Source organism: Vidua chalybeata, chromosome Z (assembly GCF_026979565.1).
Source record: "Vidua chalybeata isolate OUT-0048 chromosome Z, bVidCha1 merged haplotype, whole genome shotgun sequence".
Taxonomy (NCBI): domain Eukaryota; kingdom Metazoa; phylum Chordata; class Aves; order Passeriformes; family Viduidae; genus Vidua; species Vidua chalybeata.
Genome location: NC_071570.1, coordinates 61,946,865 through 61,961,345, shown reverse-complemented (window position 1 = coordinate 61,961,345; position 14,481 = coordinate 61,946,865). Strand labels below are relative to the sequence as shown.

Genomic DNA, 14,481 nt, shown 5'->3' with positions numbered 1-14,481 from the left:
CTTAACATTCCTCACCTTGTTACCAGAGAAATCTGTACACAGGAGAGAAACATTGGTGGGTGATGGGAAGATGCTCACTGGACTGAGACTCACTGGTGAATTTGCACACTGGTTCATATAATGTGAGTAATTAAATGAAAGCCTTTTTTAAATTTAATTTTTGGGGTTTTTTTAACATTTAATTTTTCAGGTCAGTTAAAACCATATAGACATATGATTGTGTAAAAAGAGATGCCTTATCTTTTCTGGAATGAGAAGTCTTAATCCACGTGCCTGTGGTGCTTCCTGGACTCCAAGAAAGTCACATGTTCAGAGATACAGTAATTTCTTCCTCCAAAACTACATGTGATGTGTATTTTCTGTAGTTTAATATTTCTCTTACCAGGAGAGGGAGGAAGTATATCCATCTTTTCACACATATGGGCCTCGGAAATGTAACATTGATATCCCATACCAATACCACTTGCCATTCACCCAGGTGACTTTAAATAAAACAGTTGAAGTAAGTGATCAAGCTTATGCTTATATTTGAATTAGTGGGATACAAACATTCTTTTGCAGATTTGTTAAATGATAAATCTTTGAATTGAAACCTGAATGCTATACCATGGTTTCTTTTCTCTATGTAGCATGCATTAGGTATGATTTCCAAGCATAAATCCTTCTAAATCATTGAACAAAAGAAATCTTCCAACTTTCTGCAGGTCCCTTGACACAAAGAAATGAAATTTTTGTCATGAATAAACTTTGTGAGGGTTAGGGATGATAACAGAACAAATACTTCCTACAATAGTCTACAAATTACATGTTATATTGTAAGAGAATCCAGCTGAATAAATAACATTCAAAGGACGAGTTCTCCATTGTCCTTACAGTACAGTAAAATATAATGAAAAGCATGTCCTAAGTATATAGCCATACAGATAACAAACTATAAAACATACAAGGATCAACTCAAATCTCTGAAACACATAACTGATATCAGCTAAACATTTTTCAAAGAAAACATTTTCAAAGTTTTGTGTTTTGCTATTTATAGCAAAAAACCATAAACCAAAATAACAAACACACCACAAAACAGCAACACCTCTAAATGACAGGTTTGTACAAACTGCATACTCCTCAGTATCTGACTAACTGTATCACATAGGGATGGGCAAAGCATGGGCTTAGACCCCTGCCTTCATGTAAAAGGAATGACTAAGGAATTTACAAATGTGAGATATTTCCTTGTGCAATATATGTATCTATTTCACAGGATTCTAACCTACTGACATGGTGGGGGAAATATTCACAGACTAATTTTCTACAATCTGACCATTTAAGTGTAGATTGCCTTTTTGGAAAATGCCCACATTTTTGATTAATGTATTACTTGATTTTAGCAACAGAAAATTGCAGCAGACTGAAGATTTAGATCAACCCAATATCCTTCCTCACACTAGCTCCCCAAATAGTCCAGGACATCTCAACAAACACTTGAAATGCTACCAAACCCCAGCCGCCACTTCACATGATTTATGATGTCATTAATGTCAAGCTATCAGTGGACAAGAGTAAAAGAGACAACAGCAAAGCTGACTAAAAACAAATAGTTTTGATTAAACTCAAGGACATTTGGTACAGCTTTCAGCAAAAAGGCATTAATCATTTCCAAAGCTGACCTTGGTTTTTTTCATCCTAAATGCAAAAATAATATGTGTAGGGATTCCAGCAAAATCTTTGAAGTCTACTGTCTATGTAGCTGGATTCCCTTGTTAAGGCAAAGTAATTAACAGCAACACCATCACCTTTTGTACTCTGGGGTAATTTTTGTTGATAGTTGCCTGAGCACCCTAAAATTGCACCCTGTTTTTGACTCTATGAAGGTATGAAGGGTGTTGTTTAAGTCTGAGGCATTTTCATCCCAGTAAGAGATTCCTACAGTATAGTAAAGGAGATAATTATCCACAGATAGACATCAACCTTAAAAAACACCCTGTAGCAGACAGACAATGACAATACAGCCTAATGATAAACAGAATCTATTACAAAAAAAGAAAAAAGAAAAAAGAAGAAAAAAGAAGAGGAGATAAAAGGAAAAGTAAGTACGTCAAGTGGAATAAATTATTTTCATATACAATCTTCATCTGTATAAATGCTGAACTTCTCTTGAGGTCTTTAGCTTACATTTACAGAACTAGAAAGGTGAATAGTAGACTGGATTATTATCAAACACAGAAAAATATTTAGTTGTCTTTTTAAATACTGATTTTTCTATTTGTAAGACCATAAATTTATGTATTGGTGTAGTGTGTGCACAAGTTTGTCCTGTGTACATACGTGTGTATTTACAGAGAGAGAACACAAAATGTAACGGATTGTTTTGACTGTTATTTAGGCAACCCCAGACTGGATCAAATCACCTCAGGAAACACATTCCAGGCATATGAGAGATCTACAACAAGAATTTAAAATGCCCATGAAAAGTAATACTCAAGCTTCAAAAAAAAAATTACTAAACCCCTTTTTTTTTTTTTTGAAATGGGTATTATTTTGGAGCTAATGAGGATTTTACAAAAATTTATCTTCCCTAGAAGAGGAAGCTTCCCTAGAATCTGCTTCCCTCTACATCTTGAAATCTGTATAAAAAATCTCAGTCTTCGTCTCTCTATGATTCTAATAATCAGCTTATAGTATTATTATTTCATAGTCTATAGCAGGAAGGTTGAATATGTTTTTTCAGCAAACATGCATTTATAACTTAGCATGCAATTACAGAATCACAGTGTTCTGAGTTGGAAGAGACCCACAAGTAACACCAAGTCTAACACCACTAAAAAGCGCACAGAGGGATTGAATCCACAACCTAGGTTTATTAGCACCATTCTCTAACAAATTGAACTAATCTCAGACAATTAGATTACTAATGTAAAATTACAGCACAGCTATTACGGCTTCAGAATAAAATAATTAAATTACTGTATGTCAATTTTATTTATTGATACAAGTACCTAAAACCTTCACATTTTTTGTATCACTTTATTATAATACGTAATCCAAATACTATCTTACACTCCTCTGGTACGTACCTTGAAAAGGAGTGATACCCAACACTTTCAGCTGCAAACATTTTCTCAAAAGAGATTTGAAACAAAAATTTTTCTTCTAAAACTAGTATTTACTCTAATTAGTGAAAACTTTCTGCTTAGCACTTTTATGGGAAAAAGACAGACTGTATCAATCGTGCATGAGAACATTTGTAATATCATCCTCAGAGAATAATAAACAGATACTAGAGGTTGAAATTCTGACATAGTTTACTGAACAGTAATCCAAACATCTGTTATAATGACAAGGGATTTGAACAGAATAGAGAGTACATAGGAAAACTATGCTACTTTTAGTACAGTTATAACATTAAATCAAAGTACTGCAGCTCAAGGTAGCTTGCTGCTAATATAAACAATTTTCTACATATTCCTGGGCCACAAGCCAGAACTCAGGCTTCAGTTACAAGCACAAGGTCAAGAGGGAATTGATGATATGAAATTTACTGTGTATGAATCAAAAGAATAAATTGGTAATTAAGGATGAAAACAAATTAGAAGGTATACTCTCACTTAACTCATCAAATAAGTTTGCTGAATAACTTCAGGCTCCGAATATATTGTAGGATCTGTAGAGGTTTCAATGCATCTATTTCTTAAATCTAGAGCATCAGCTTTTTTGAGGCAGGCTTAGAAAATCATCTTTTTATATGTACTTCTTTCTACAGCCAACATCTGACTACAATTATGAAGGTAAATATTTAATCATGTCATTTGCTCAAGAGAAATGTAAATAAGATTTCTTTGAAAATCACATCCTTGCCTTCATATTATACCCAAGAAAACCAAATTTTTATCTCACTTCTGGTCTCACTTCACCTTCCACACACAAACAATGTCATTTAATGCTGCAGTGAATGTTAAAGACTTATAGTAGTTGTTAATGAAAAGGGCTTCCTGTAAAAGATTTTTAAAACAGTCTTTATAACCATGAAAGATTTTGTATATGTTTTTAAAGAGCACATTTGTTTAATTTTTTACCCTCACAAGCAGACATGCAGCAATCATAAGCCACTCACTGGTGGATGAATGTTTTGAGATGCATGGCTACAGTAACTCATGTTTCTGACACACTAGGAAAAAGAAAGCATCTGTGGAAAGTGAATCAAGAAGAGGTGTTTCTGTGTTTCTTACTTGGCTTTACCCTGCTGGAGTCAATGGCCCAATGTATTCAGGGAGCTCATCCTACATAACTGTCTTAAATTCATAATTTCTATGGGGATGAATATTTTCATATGAGTAACTCAGTCTCCTACTTAACAACTGGAGAAGGCTGGATAATCAACTAAGACATGGTGCCTCATCTGTGTAAAGTTGTAGATTGGTCATGAAAATCCCTCAGAGACACATTGCTTTGCATCTCTCTCAGCTAGGTTCAGAATTTCCCACAAAATACAGCCTGAAACACCCTCATAGCAAATTGACAGTCTCCTTCCATGTGTTGGAAACACTCTTCTATACATTGCATCCTGAAAACTCATTAATAATGGTTCAATCTCTTCATAGGTTTCAGTCATAGTCTTTCTATTAAAAGCCTGCAGTTACTACTGGTTACTAATTGTTTTAGTAGCAAGGCTATGAAATGATGAACTATTTTTGTGGAGCATTATTTAATAACTTCTCATTGCTACTGACTCACATGGAGTTACGACCATTGCTATTGAAATGAAATGTCCTTTAATGGGTTTTCTAACTTGAATATATTGACAAAATAACTCATCATGTTTCAATAACTGTGACGCTATCAGTCCATTTCATTAAAAAATACATGGGTTTGATCGTTTCTTTGTGGAACACATTGTTGATTTTGTTCCTTTGAAAGATGATTTATAGGCTACCTTCTTTCCAGGGGGCGCTAATATCAGAAGCCACAATCACAATAACCATCAATATTTCTTCTTGCTACCTAGAAGATTATTAGAGGTGTCACGTTAGATTTTATAAGGTGCTGAGATACATCAGTTTGCAGATCAGGTGCTGGAACTGAAATCTGCATCAGGAAGGCTTAGCACTTGAAGCCACAAAATTAAGATGGCTGTTAAGAATATTTTGAATACTGCCAGGATTTAATGGTGTCAGAAGAGTAATGACTAGCTACCTAGAGGGAATAAATTTCAACTTATCCAGTCATAGGGCAAATACATTTTAGCTCTTCCATCTTTGGAGAAAATATCCCTCCTCTTACAATTACTTGAATATTAATAACCATTAGAAGTATCCCACTTTATTAGTCCTACTACATTTACTCTTTGAATTAGTTAAGGATGTATATTGAATAAGACTTGCATGCAAAAAATACTTAAAAAATAAAAAAGAAACAATGACAACTGCTGTGTTTTTTGTGCCCTGTACGGCAAACTACAAGATTTGTTCCTGGTTGTGTCATTATTGTGTCCCAGTAAATCACATTTTACCCGCAGAGCCTCTGTTCTCTTTGAAAGCAGGGTAAGGGGTAAGCCTTGAAGTCAGGTCAGCACTGCATGGCCTATGCTGATCTGCAGGAAGAAGACACAACAGCAAAGTAGGTTTTCATCTCCCAGCTTCCCCCTTAGGCACTTAGACAATTATTGTATGTGCAACCCTTTGTTCCTATCATTTTCTTGATACCATGCTAATATTTTCAGAAATGAACTAATTAAAATTAAGGAAAGACTTCAGTGGGAGAAATAGATTAAGAACTAACAAGAAGAGGCAAAAAAATCCTTTCCAATTGTGTTTTTAGGGCAGAGTATCAACTGATTATCCTGTGTCTAGAGGTACTATGTCTTCCTCATTTAAAGTCATGTATGCAGATAATCTTAAATATTTCACGGGCTCAATGGGCAAAAGGGCAGAGATTCTGAGAGTGTTTTAACAGAAATATGTCTCTGAAATGAAGATTTTTCATGAATGCACTGACAGATGTTAGCATCACAATTCCTCAAAATAGGAAAGTAGAGAATTGTCCACAAATATTTGACATATTTGCTCAATAAAATAAAAACTCTTATAGGCTACACTACAGGTCACAAATTTTTCAAAGCATTTTCTCCTACAGCTTGATAAATTGTGTATTTCCTGAATGAAAATCAGCAGTACTTGGCAGAAGCATTTTTAGAATAAAAAGGTTGTAGATTTATTTTTAATTTTGAGGAATTTTAATATTGAATATTTAATACTGATTATTTCTTCTTCTTAATCTAAAATGTTATATAGCAATTTTATCCCCCCTCACAAAAGCTAGAATGCAAAACGATCAGTCTACTTGTCAGTGTGGGACAATTTTTTAAAATGCATTTATCTTTCTAGGTTTAAATTAGTTCATGAGCTAGCTCACAAAAGCTACAGAGACATGTCAGAAGGAAGACAGCAACAGTGTAAAAGAACCAACAAAAATATTTCTTCAAAAGAATTTTACATTGATTTTGCATCATAGAGAAACATCTGTCCTACAACTATCAAATTTTAGATAGATACACATCTAGGTATCAAGGGAAAACTTGGATGAATTTTTTTTCTGTTCTGCTTTGCTTATTATTTTTTTCTAATATCTTCTTTTATACTCGTTGTACTTCATGGATGTTAACAAAAAATATATTGAAAAAAGGTATTGCAGGGCATTAAAGGAGCAACTGAATTCTTCTGGAAATACCTATATATTCAGTTCTTCCTCATTCTGGTAACTGAGTTCTCCACTCTTGAAAGAGAAGGGGCTGGAAATAACTGGTACAAGGCAACACTGAAAATGTACTTGTATTTAACTTGGTATAGGAGGGATGAATACTCAGTCCTGGACAATAGTAGGGTTCAAACTTTGATAGTCAAAGGAGGGGACAGTACTGCAGAGAGGTAAAAATGTGTGGCTGGGTTTTTCTTACACTGTGCTGTCTATTCCAGTATAGCCATCCATGTATCTGTCTCCTCATAAAGGAATGCTTCACTATTCCTGGGCCAGCACTAAATAAGAAAAGGAAAAAAAAAATGTCTATCAACACTTTTATTCAACACAAATGAAGCCTTTTCCTCACAAAACAGAAGATACAGAGAAAATAGGGCTGAGAGAATGGATTCCCATCTGTAGGAATTCCCTATTTTGTCCCCTCTGATCATGGGGTGGGAATCCTACATGGTCACAGATAAAAGATGAAAGGCACTCTTCTCCTTGGGACTAAATCCTGTTTATTATTAAGAGCCACTTCAGACCCAGGCAACACCTCAGGGGATAACAGAGGCCGAGGCATTTGATGGCATCCGAGAGAGAGAGAGAGAGAGAGAAAGAGAGAGAGAGAGACCTCCCAGGGGTTTTGAGCTCAGGGAAAAAATGGGTGGAGCAGAGCCGAGGGGCCACATCCAATGGGACACAGGTGAGGAGAAGGGGAGGGCAGAGCAGGTCAGGGAGAGCCCATCACACCTGAGGCTTAGGGGGGGAAGGGAAAGGTGTGTGGAATATAAAAACTACTCAGTGCAAATATCCAATCACCCAGTGCAAAACAACAACTAAATAACTATTTAGTGCATCACAACACCCAGCCACTTGCATAAGGGTTTTTTGTTCACTTCAGTAATTGTGCCAGTGCCAGGGGTTGTAAATTGGAAAGGTCTGTATATGTCTGTGAATAAAAATGTTTCCAGGGTAGATGTTGCATCCCGGTTGGTTTAGTTAGGGGTTCTAATAACTGTTAGTTAGCCAGTTCTATGTATCCCCATATCCCCCGCAGTGGTTCGCTCCAGGTCACTTACCATTGGAGCTTTCCCATGCCAGTCTTGTGGCCAACCCCTTGTCCATTCCTGAGAGTTCTGTGTCTGTTACCCCATGCCTGCATTCCCATTCGTCCCGGAGCCACGTACCCACCCGTTATGTTCCTGTTGGCTGCCGTGGTCCACGTCACTCCCCCGTTGTCTGTCCCCATTGGGTAAGGGGGCTTCCACCCCCGTCTGCCCACCCCCTATAAAACTCCCATGCGTTCCTTTGTTTCGTCGCCATCTTGTCCACTTGGGCCCTAGGAGCGGACGCTGCTCTCCACCACAGCGACCATGAAGCAATAAACCTTCTCCAGCCAACTGCAAGGCTGGGTGCGCCATTCCTTTGCCTCTTTACCTCCTCCAGCATTGGTTACAGAATGCGGCAGCCCGCGGAGGCTCAGCACTAGAGCCTCCGAACCAGCGGCAGCCCCGGTCCAGCTGAGAAGCAGAGCCTAGCTGGGCTCCCCAGAGCTGCCTGGGACTGGGGAGAAGAACGCAATGCCGCAGGTAGACTGTGAGGTAGGACTGCACAAACATCATCTCTTATTTAAGATTGTGCAAAAAATGGTGAGACAGCCTTTAATTTGATTATAATGTGTTTTGCCATTTAGACCCAAAACAGCAAAGGAATGAGGCACATGAATAATTCTGTGGGACCAATAAACTACACATGTAACTAAGCATAAGTTCAAGAATTTTTCTGGATAAAGGTGCATATTTAAAATTATAGCTTGATTAAATTATTTACCACCCTCAGTTACAGAACTTCAAAACTTTTCTTTGTCTTGTCCAAAAAGGATGAGAAAATATTAGAGTTTCTGGTACATATTCATGCTGAAGCCTTTTAGGTGATAATCACATTCCATTAAGCAGCTAAATATTGGTGTGCATGTAAAAAAAAAAAAATGTAATCCTGTGAGTGGGTGTCCTGTAAAAATGCCATGTTAAAGGAAGTCTGTTTCTAATACTTTTGCTTAATACTTTGATCAATATATGTGTAGCGAAACATGTAGTAACTGCCCTACAAAAAGAGACAAATACATACTGCTCAGCTTATATCTCAGCTCTTTCAGGTTTTTAATTTAAGAATCTGTTTATGAATTTGTAAATAAGGCATATAATCCTATATTTTAGAAGTTTATGTGGAAATTCTCATTCAGCAGTGCTTTACAAATCTCATGAATTTTACTGCTGAAATTCAACAATGCTTCTTACCTGGAGTTTCCACTAGGAAGGATTATCCCTTTTTTAAATTTTTCTTTTTTTCCTCCAGACATCTCACTTTTTTATAGAGGGCAATAGCAAATAAATATTTTTGCACCATCTTGGGATATTGATTCCTTGTAGAGTGCGGCTTTTACTCACTACAACCTCAGGCAGCTGGAAAGCCCAGCTAGCACTGCCTTTTGTGAGACCACAGCTGCCACGTGCATGGGCGCTCTAGGGTTATGGCGTTTGCCTGCCTGCTAGTGTCCAGTGCTCTGGCATGGGTAAGCTGCTTTGGTAGCTTCACGCTGAGAGGAAGCAAAGGGACGAGAGAGGCACACTTTGCTTGCTTGCCTGAGAACGTTTATTTCTCATGTGGTTGCAGCGATGGGTGGAGTGACCGTTCCCAGTGCGGTGCAAGGCAAAATGGCGCTGGGACAAAGAAAGCATTCGGTTAAATAGGGGGTGGGTGGACAGGGTGGAAACGCCCTATAGGGACAGACAACAGGGGAATGCCATGGAACATAACAACCTATGGGAACATAACGGAGGTGGGTACAGTGTTCTGGGACAAATAGCAGTGCAAAGGTGGGGTGATTGATGCAGAACTTTCAAGAAGCATCAGGGAGTGGCTACAAGACTGACATGCAAGAGTTCCTGTGGTAAGCAACTTGGAGCAAACCATTGTGAGGGAAAATAGGGGTACAGAGAACCAACCTAACTAACATTTATTAAAATCCCTAACTGAACCAACCCAACATACAACAGTAGTGTTCAAAAGAACACTGGAAAATAATAAATGAGTCATACACTCTTTTCTGCAGCATTTGAAAAGCCCTTATGAATGTTTCCTTAGACACATGCATGTGCTGCCAGAGCTCACACAAAAGACGTCACGAACTCTTGTGAATTCCTCACTTGAGTTTTTTTATCAGTCAGAGCTATTAAAATCCATAACGCTCCACCTCCATTTTTAAAATTTTTTTTTGACAAAAAGCCAATATATTTTTGCAATTGCAAACAGGAAGTGGATAACATTATTAAATGAAGTCCTTTTGCAGAGGAATAAAAAACCTTCAAGATGTTCATCATCTTAAATGGGGATAGTTATAATTGCACCTATTTTGCAAAGTACAAGTTTGTTGTTTTTTCTCCACAGTGGTGGTGACATTATCTTGTTATGGTGAGCTCTGCTTTTGGGCTACATACTAATTTAGCAGTAGGAAGGAGCTGGGATTGAAATGCCCATGTTTTAAATCACTGGTAGATGTAAAATAGCTTGTTCCTGAGGCTAAACCTCCTAATTGTTCAAAAATCCAGATTGACTCTTTGCCTCACAACTCATGCCTAACAGCAAAGAGCCCTTTGGTGGTGGTATCTTAAAACGGTTCTATTTATTGTTAGCAAATTATATATAAATATAGTAGGGATTGGACAAATATTTAAAGCACTACAGCTATAGCCTATTTAAATCTTAACTCAAAATCCCATTATTATTGTATAAGAATGTACAAGTCATACAGAAAAGTGACACAGCGAGAGGAAGAACTTATGCTGCTCATAAAGTTCAGATAAGGAACTTCACCAGGGATGAAAACTGGGATCCTCTTTAACCCAGCTTAGGTAAAGCATCTAGGATGTAATGGGGATAGATTACTACATCTCATAAATCACATAAATGTGACTAGTTATGACTATGAATAACACTGATTTAGTTTGGCATATTGTCCCCCAGTGTCTAAATAATTCCTACTTCTGTTTATCTTCATTACAACTGCTATTGTCCACGCTGCCCTTAGAAAATCAGTTGGAAATGTGAACAAATATAAACCCAAGATTTTTAGGGTCATATTTCCAATAGCAAGATTCCATCTTCACCTCTAATGGCTAGACAACATCTGAACCATTCTGAAAGCCTCCAGACCTTTTTCTTAGCACAGAAGGTAGCTAGCAGTGGGATTAAAATGATTGGGATAGTATCAAGTTGATTTGAATTTTCATTTTCCCCTTGAATCTACACCTAACATTGACATCACATATACATATTTACATAAAATAAGCATACATTTTTTTTCTTTCTACATGGTTTGCCTCGAACACAGACTCATTGTGAATTTCAGTGTCTATAAATAACACATTTGCAGTAGCTAGAAGAAACTACTGTATGTCAACAGGCTAAAACAAAGTACATCAATCCAGGGTTGTAGCATATTTTACTATGATATTGTGGATCTTTATATATGACAGGTTACAAAATGGATAGTGATACTCATGTAATCATGAGAACTATTTTCAATAGTATATTATAACTGGTATCCTTAGACATATCAAAACATAGATTTCCAGAACTGAACAATATGCAAGATATATTGCTATGGGACATGAGGAAAAGGCAGTATATTTCTGTCCCAAAGATCTATAAAAAGCTTCTCTTGTCATGCAGCCTGAATCAATATTTTATACCTTGAAATAAATGCATACTGTAGCTTATAAAACAGAAGAATAAATGCACTGATATGTGCTGAAGTCTTTAGTGTTATTCTGTCCTGCTAGTGCATCCTGCACAGACACATGTGTATGTGCATAAGTACACACAGGTTTTCACATATACAGACGTTAAAAGCATGAGAATTCATTTCAGGAGAATGCAGCCATGCCAAATAGAAAGAAATATTACTGTACTTCATAGGAAAGTTGATTTTTTAGTAATAATTGTTAATTTGGAGATTCAGAGACACGGGGGGTACACAGAATCTGCTAACACATACCAGAACCCCGATCTAAACCCAAAGTCCGAGATCCAACAAAGAAATATTACTGTACTTCATAAGAAAGTTGATTTTTTAGTAATAATTGTTAATTTGGAGATTCTTAAAAGGGGATGAATGTTGCAATGAATGATAACTGAGATCATAACTTTTCACTGAATGTTGTAATGAATGATAACTGAGAACATAACAACATTTTCACTTATGTGCTACAACACTTTTTGAGAGAAGACAAGTAAGTTTTATTGAGTGCAGGTTATGTTGACTAAAATGATGTTTTATGGTGGACCAAGAAGTTAGAATATTATTTTATGCACAGCATCTGTTTACCAAGTGAAAAGGCATCCTTGCTTCTGCCATTGAAAAGTTACTGCTTTTTGTGTAACACTTTCAGCAAATATTTCAGCAAGTTTATGGAACAGTCCAAGTGCACTTAATTATCAGTGTCTTCATTGCTGGCAACAAGAGCAGAGTTAGTGCAAGGGTTTTGCTCTCCTACTCTGCCCTTGCTGCTTTTCATACTAGTATAACCTACTTCATACTGCTCACCCAACCAATTGTATTGTATTAAGTCTTCCTCCTGGGCAGTGGCTGATTTTCTCATCACCAGAAACTATCCTTATTTTCATCATCTCACCTCCCCTTCCCTTCCAGGTACTGACACAGTCACTCTTGTATTCTCATTACAGCACAGTTTTCTTGTTTGAATCAGATGTGGAAACAAACACTGAGTTAGATTGTTTCAAGGATTAAGTTTTACCATTTTTTACAAAGAATTACAAACTACAGAACACAACAGTCTGTAATACAGGATATCAGTTCTTATTTTAAAAACAACACAAGTGAAAATACATTTTAAATAATGACAGATGTCAAGAGGAAACTTAAAAAGATATGCAACTTCTAACTGTGTCAAACCTATTCATAATTTCCAAGTGATTTCTTCTTTTAAATAGAAGAAACTGACAAGAATTTGTCTTGCCTGTGTGTCACTAACTTTACCATTAGACGAAATGATCTCTATGCCAAAACAAGATCCCAATGCATCTGAACTAAGAGTGGACTTCTGGAGTTCAAATACCACATTAAATATTAATAAGAAGATAAGAATTAGTCTTTTGGAGCTTCTTTAACCCTTCAGATATTTCCATTTGTACATACACTGCACACTTGTTCAGCAGCATCTAGACAGATTTCCCAATGCAGTTTAGCTGTTGCTTCCTTTGAATATGTTTATCATTTAAGAGAATTTGTATGTTTAATTTAAGTGAAACACATCTCTTTTTAAATCATAGGAGAATAAGAAAAGAAGCATGAATTGTTCTCCATTTCTTCACTTTTGCAATTATTTTCCCTTTCTAATAAGCAGCTGGAGGAACTGAACAAGGATGTAACTGTGACTTTCTTTTAGAAGAAATTGTGCAAAATTTAGCTCTCTTAGATTCCACTTCCATTAGAGTCAGTGAGAATGTATGTACATTTCTGCAGTGCTGAAAGAGTAATACTGTGAGCATATAATTGCTCAAGATTGAGAAAAAATGAGGGTGTTTCTTATAGTACTATTGCATGCAGCTCTAACAAATATTAAAACCCCAAGCCCTGGTAAAATCACAAGTTTGTTTGTCAAGGAAATGAATAGGGAAGATTTTTTGTTTATACAGTTCTGAAAAATAGGATTTATTTACACAATCCATGGGAACTATAACCACTAAAACTGCATAGTAACTACAAATATGCACACGTCTCTTCAGTATTTTGTCAAAGAGGTCAAAATGACATTAAAAGGAGTGAAAGAATGCTAAACTTGCAAAGTCAAATATTTAAAATTTAGTTAATGCCAGAATTCAGATTGCTCAGGTAGTCTTGTTTCTGACAATTTGTGATGATAGATTTAATCACAGTGTTATCTCCTGTGATTTCTGAGACTTTGTTTCCAGAGGTGCAAAAACCCTCTGCCTTCTGCTTCAGTCAGTCATCAGAGCCTGGACTAGGTTGCCATACACACTCATGGACATTCCATCACAGCTATTCAGCTATTCCATATAGTCTTTATGCCATCTTCATTCCCCATCTTAGTCTTTTTGTTGTTTGCTTTTTATTGTACAGTCAATGTGGTTTTTTTTTTTTTGGTGTGAAAAAAGCATCCATCTCATCATTTCTGAACAGAGCAATATGCAGGCTCTTGTTTTTTAGAATCACTTCAGCTGTGGACCCCTGACTGAGTCACTTCTTTCTCCTTGCCATCCACTATTTTCCTGGGATATTGTGCATCTGCCTTTACACTTTCCTGATTCTTTCAATCTCCCTTCTCCTCTTGGCCAAGCACCTTCTTGTGAAGGTACTTTGGGAGTCCAGCATGCTGAGAGCCTTAGGTGGCTTGGAGAGGCAGAAGAGAGCCTTTGTACTGCATCCCCCCTACTTACATCCAGGAATCATGTAGTGAACCAAACCTTCTCTGTATACATAAGGAACAAACATTTTGTGAGGAATCACTTAAAGGAATGTCCAGGTCGCTCAAGTTTACCTGTCTAATCTTCCCCAAAATTTTTACCTCACTGAATTAATAAAATAGGATAAAATTAATTCAGTGGATCGGTAACTAGTCAGTATTTTTTTTTTTAGTTTTTCTCATACCATTATTTGTCTTAGCCCTTGTTTATTCTCAGGGATAGAAACACTGTGCTAACTACTACAAA

General features: G+C 36.7%; 1 long non-coding RNA gene across 1 annotated transcript in view; it reads right to left on the bottom strand.

The window, feature by feature from the left end:
• The window catches only part of LOC128782014 (uncharacterized), a 42,503-nt gene that overhangs the window by 17,268 nt on the left and 10,754 nt on the right, over positions 1-14,481 (bottom strand). Inside the window, exon 3 of the long non-coding RNA XR_008428615.1 lies at positions 6,947-7,025. This is a non-coding gene — a long non-coding RNA (uncharacterized LOC128782014). The remainder of the gene's footprint in view (positions 1-6,946; positions 7,026-14,481) is intronic.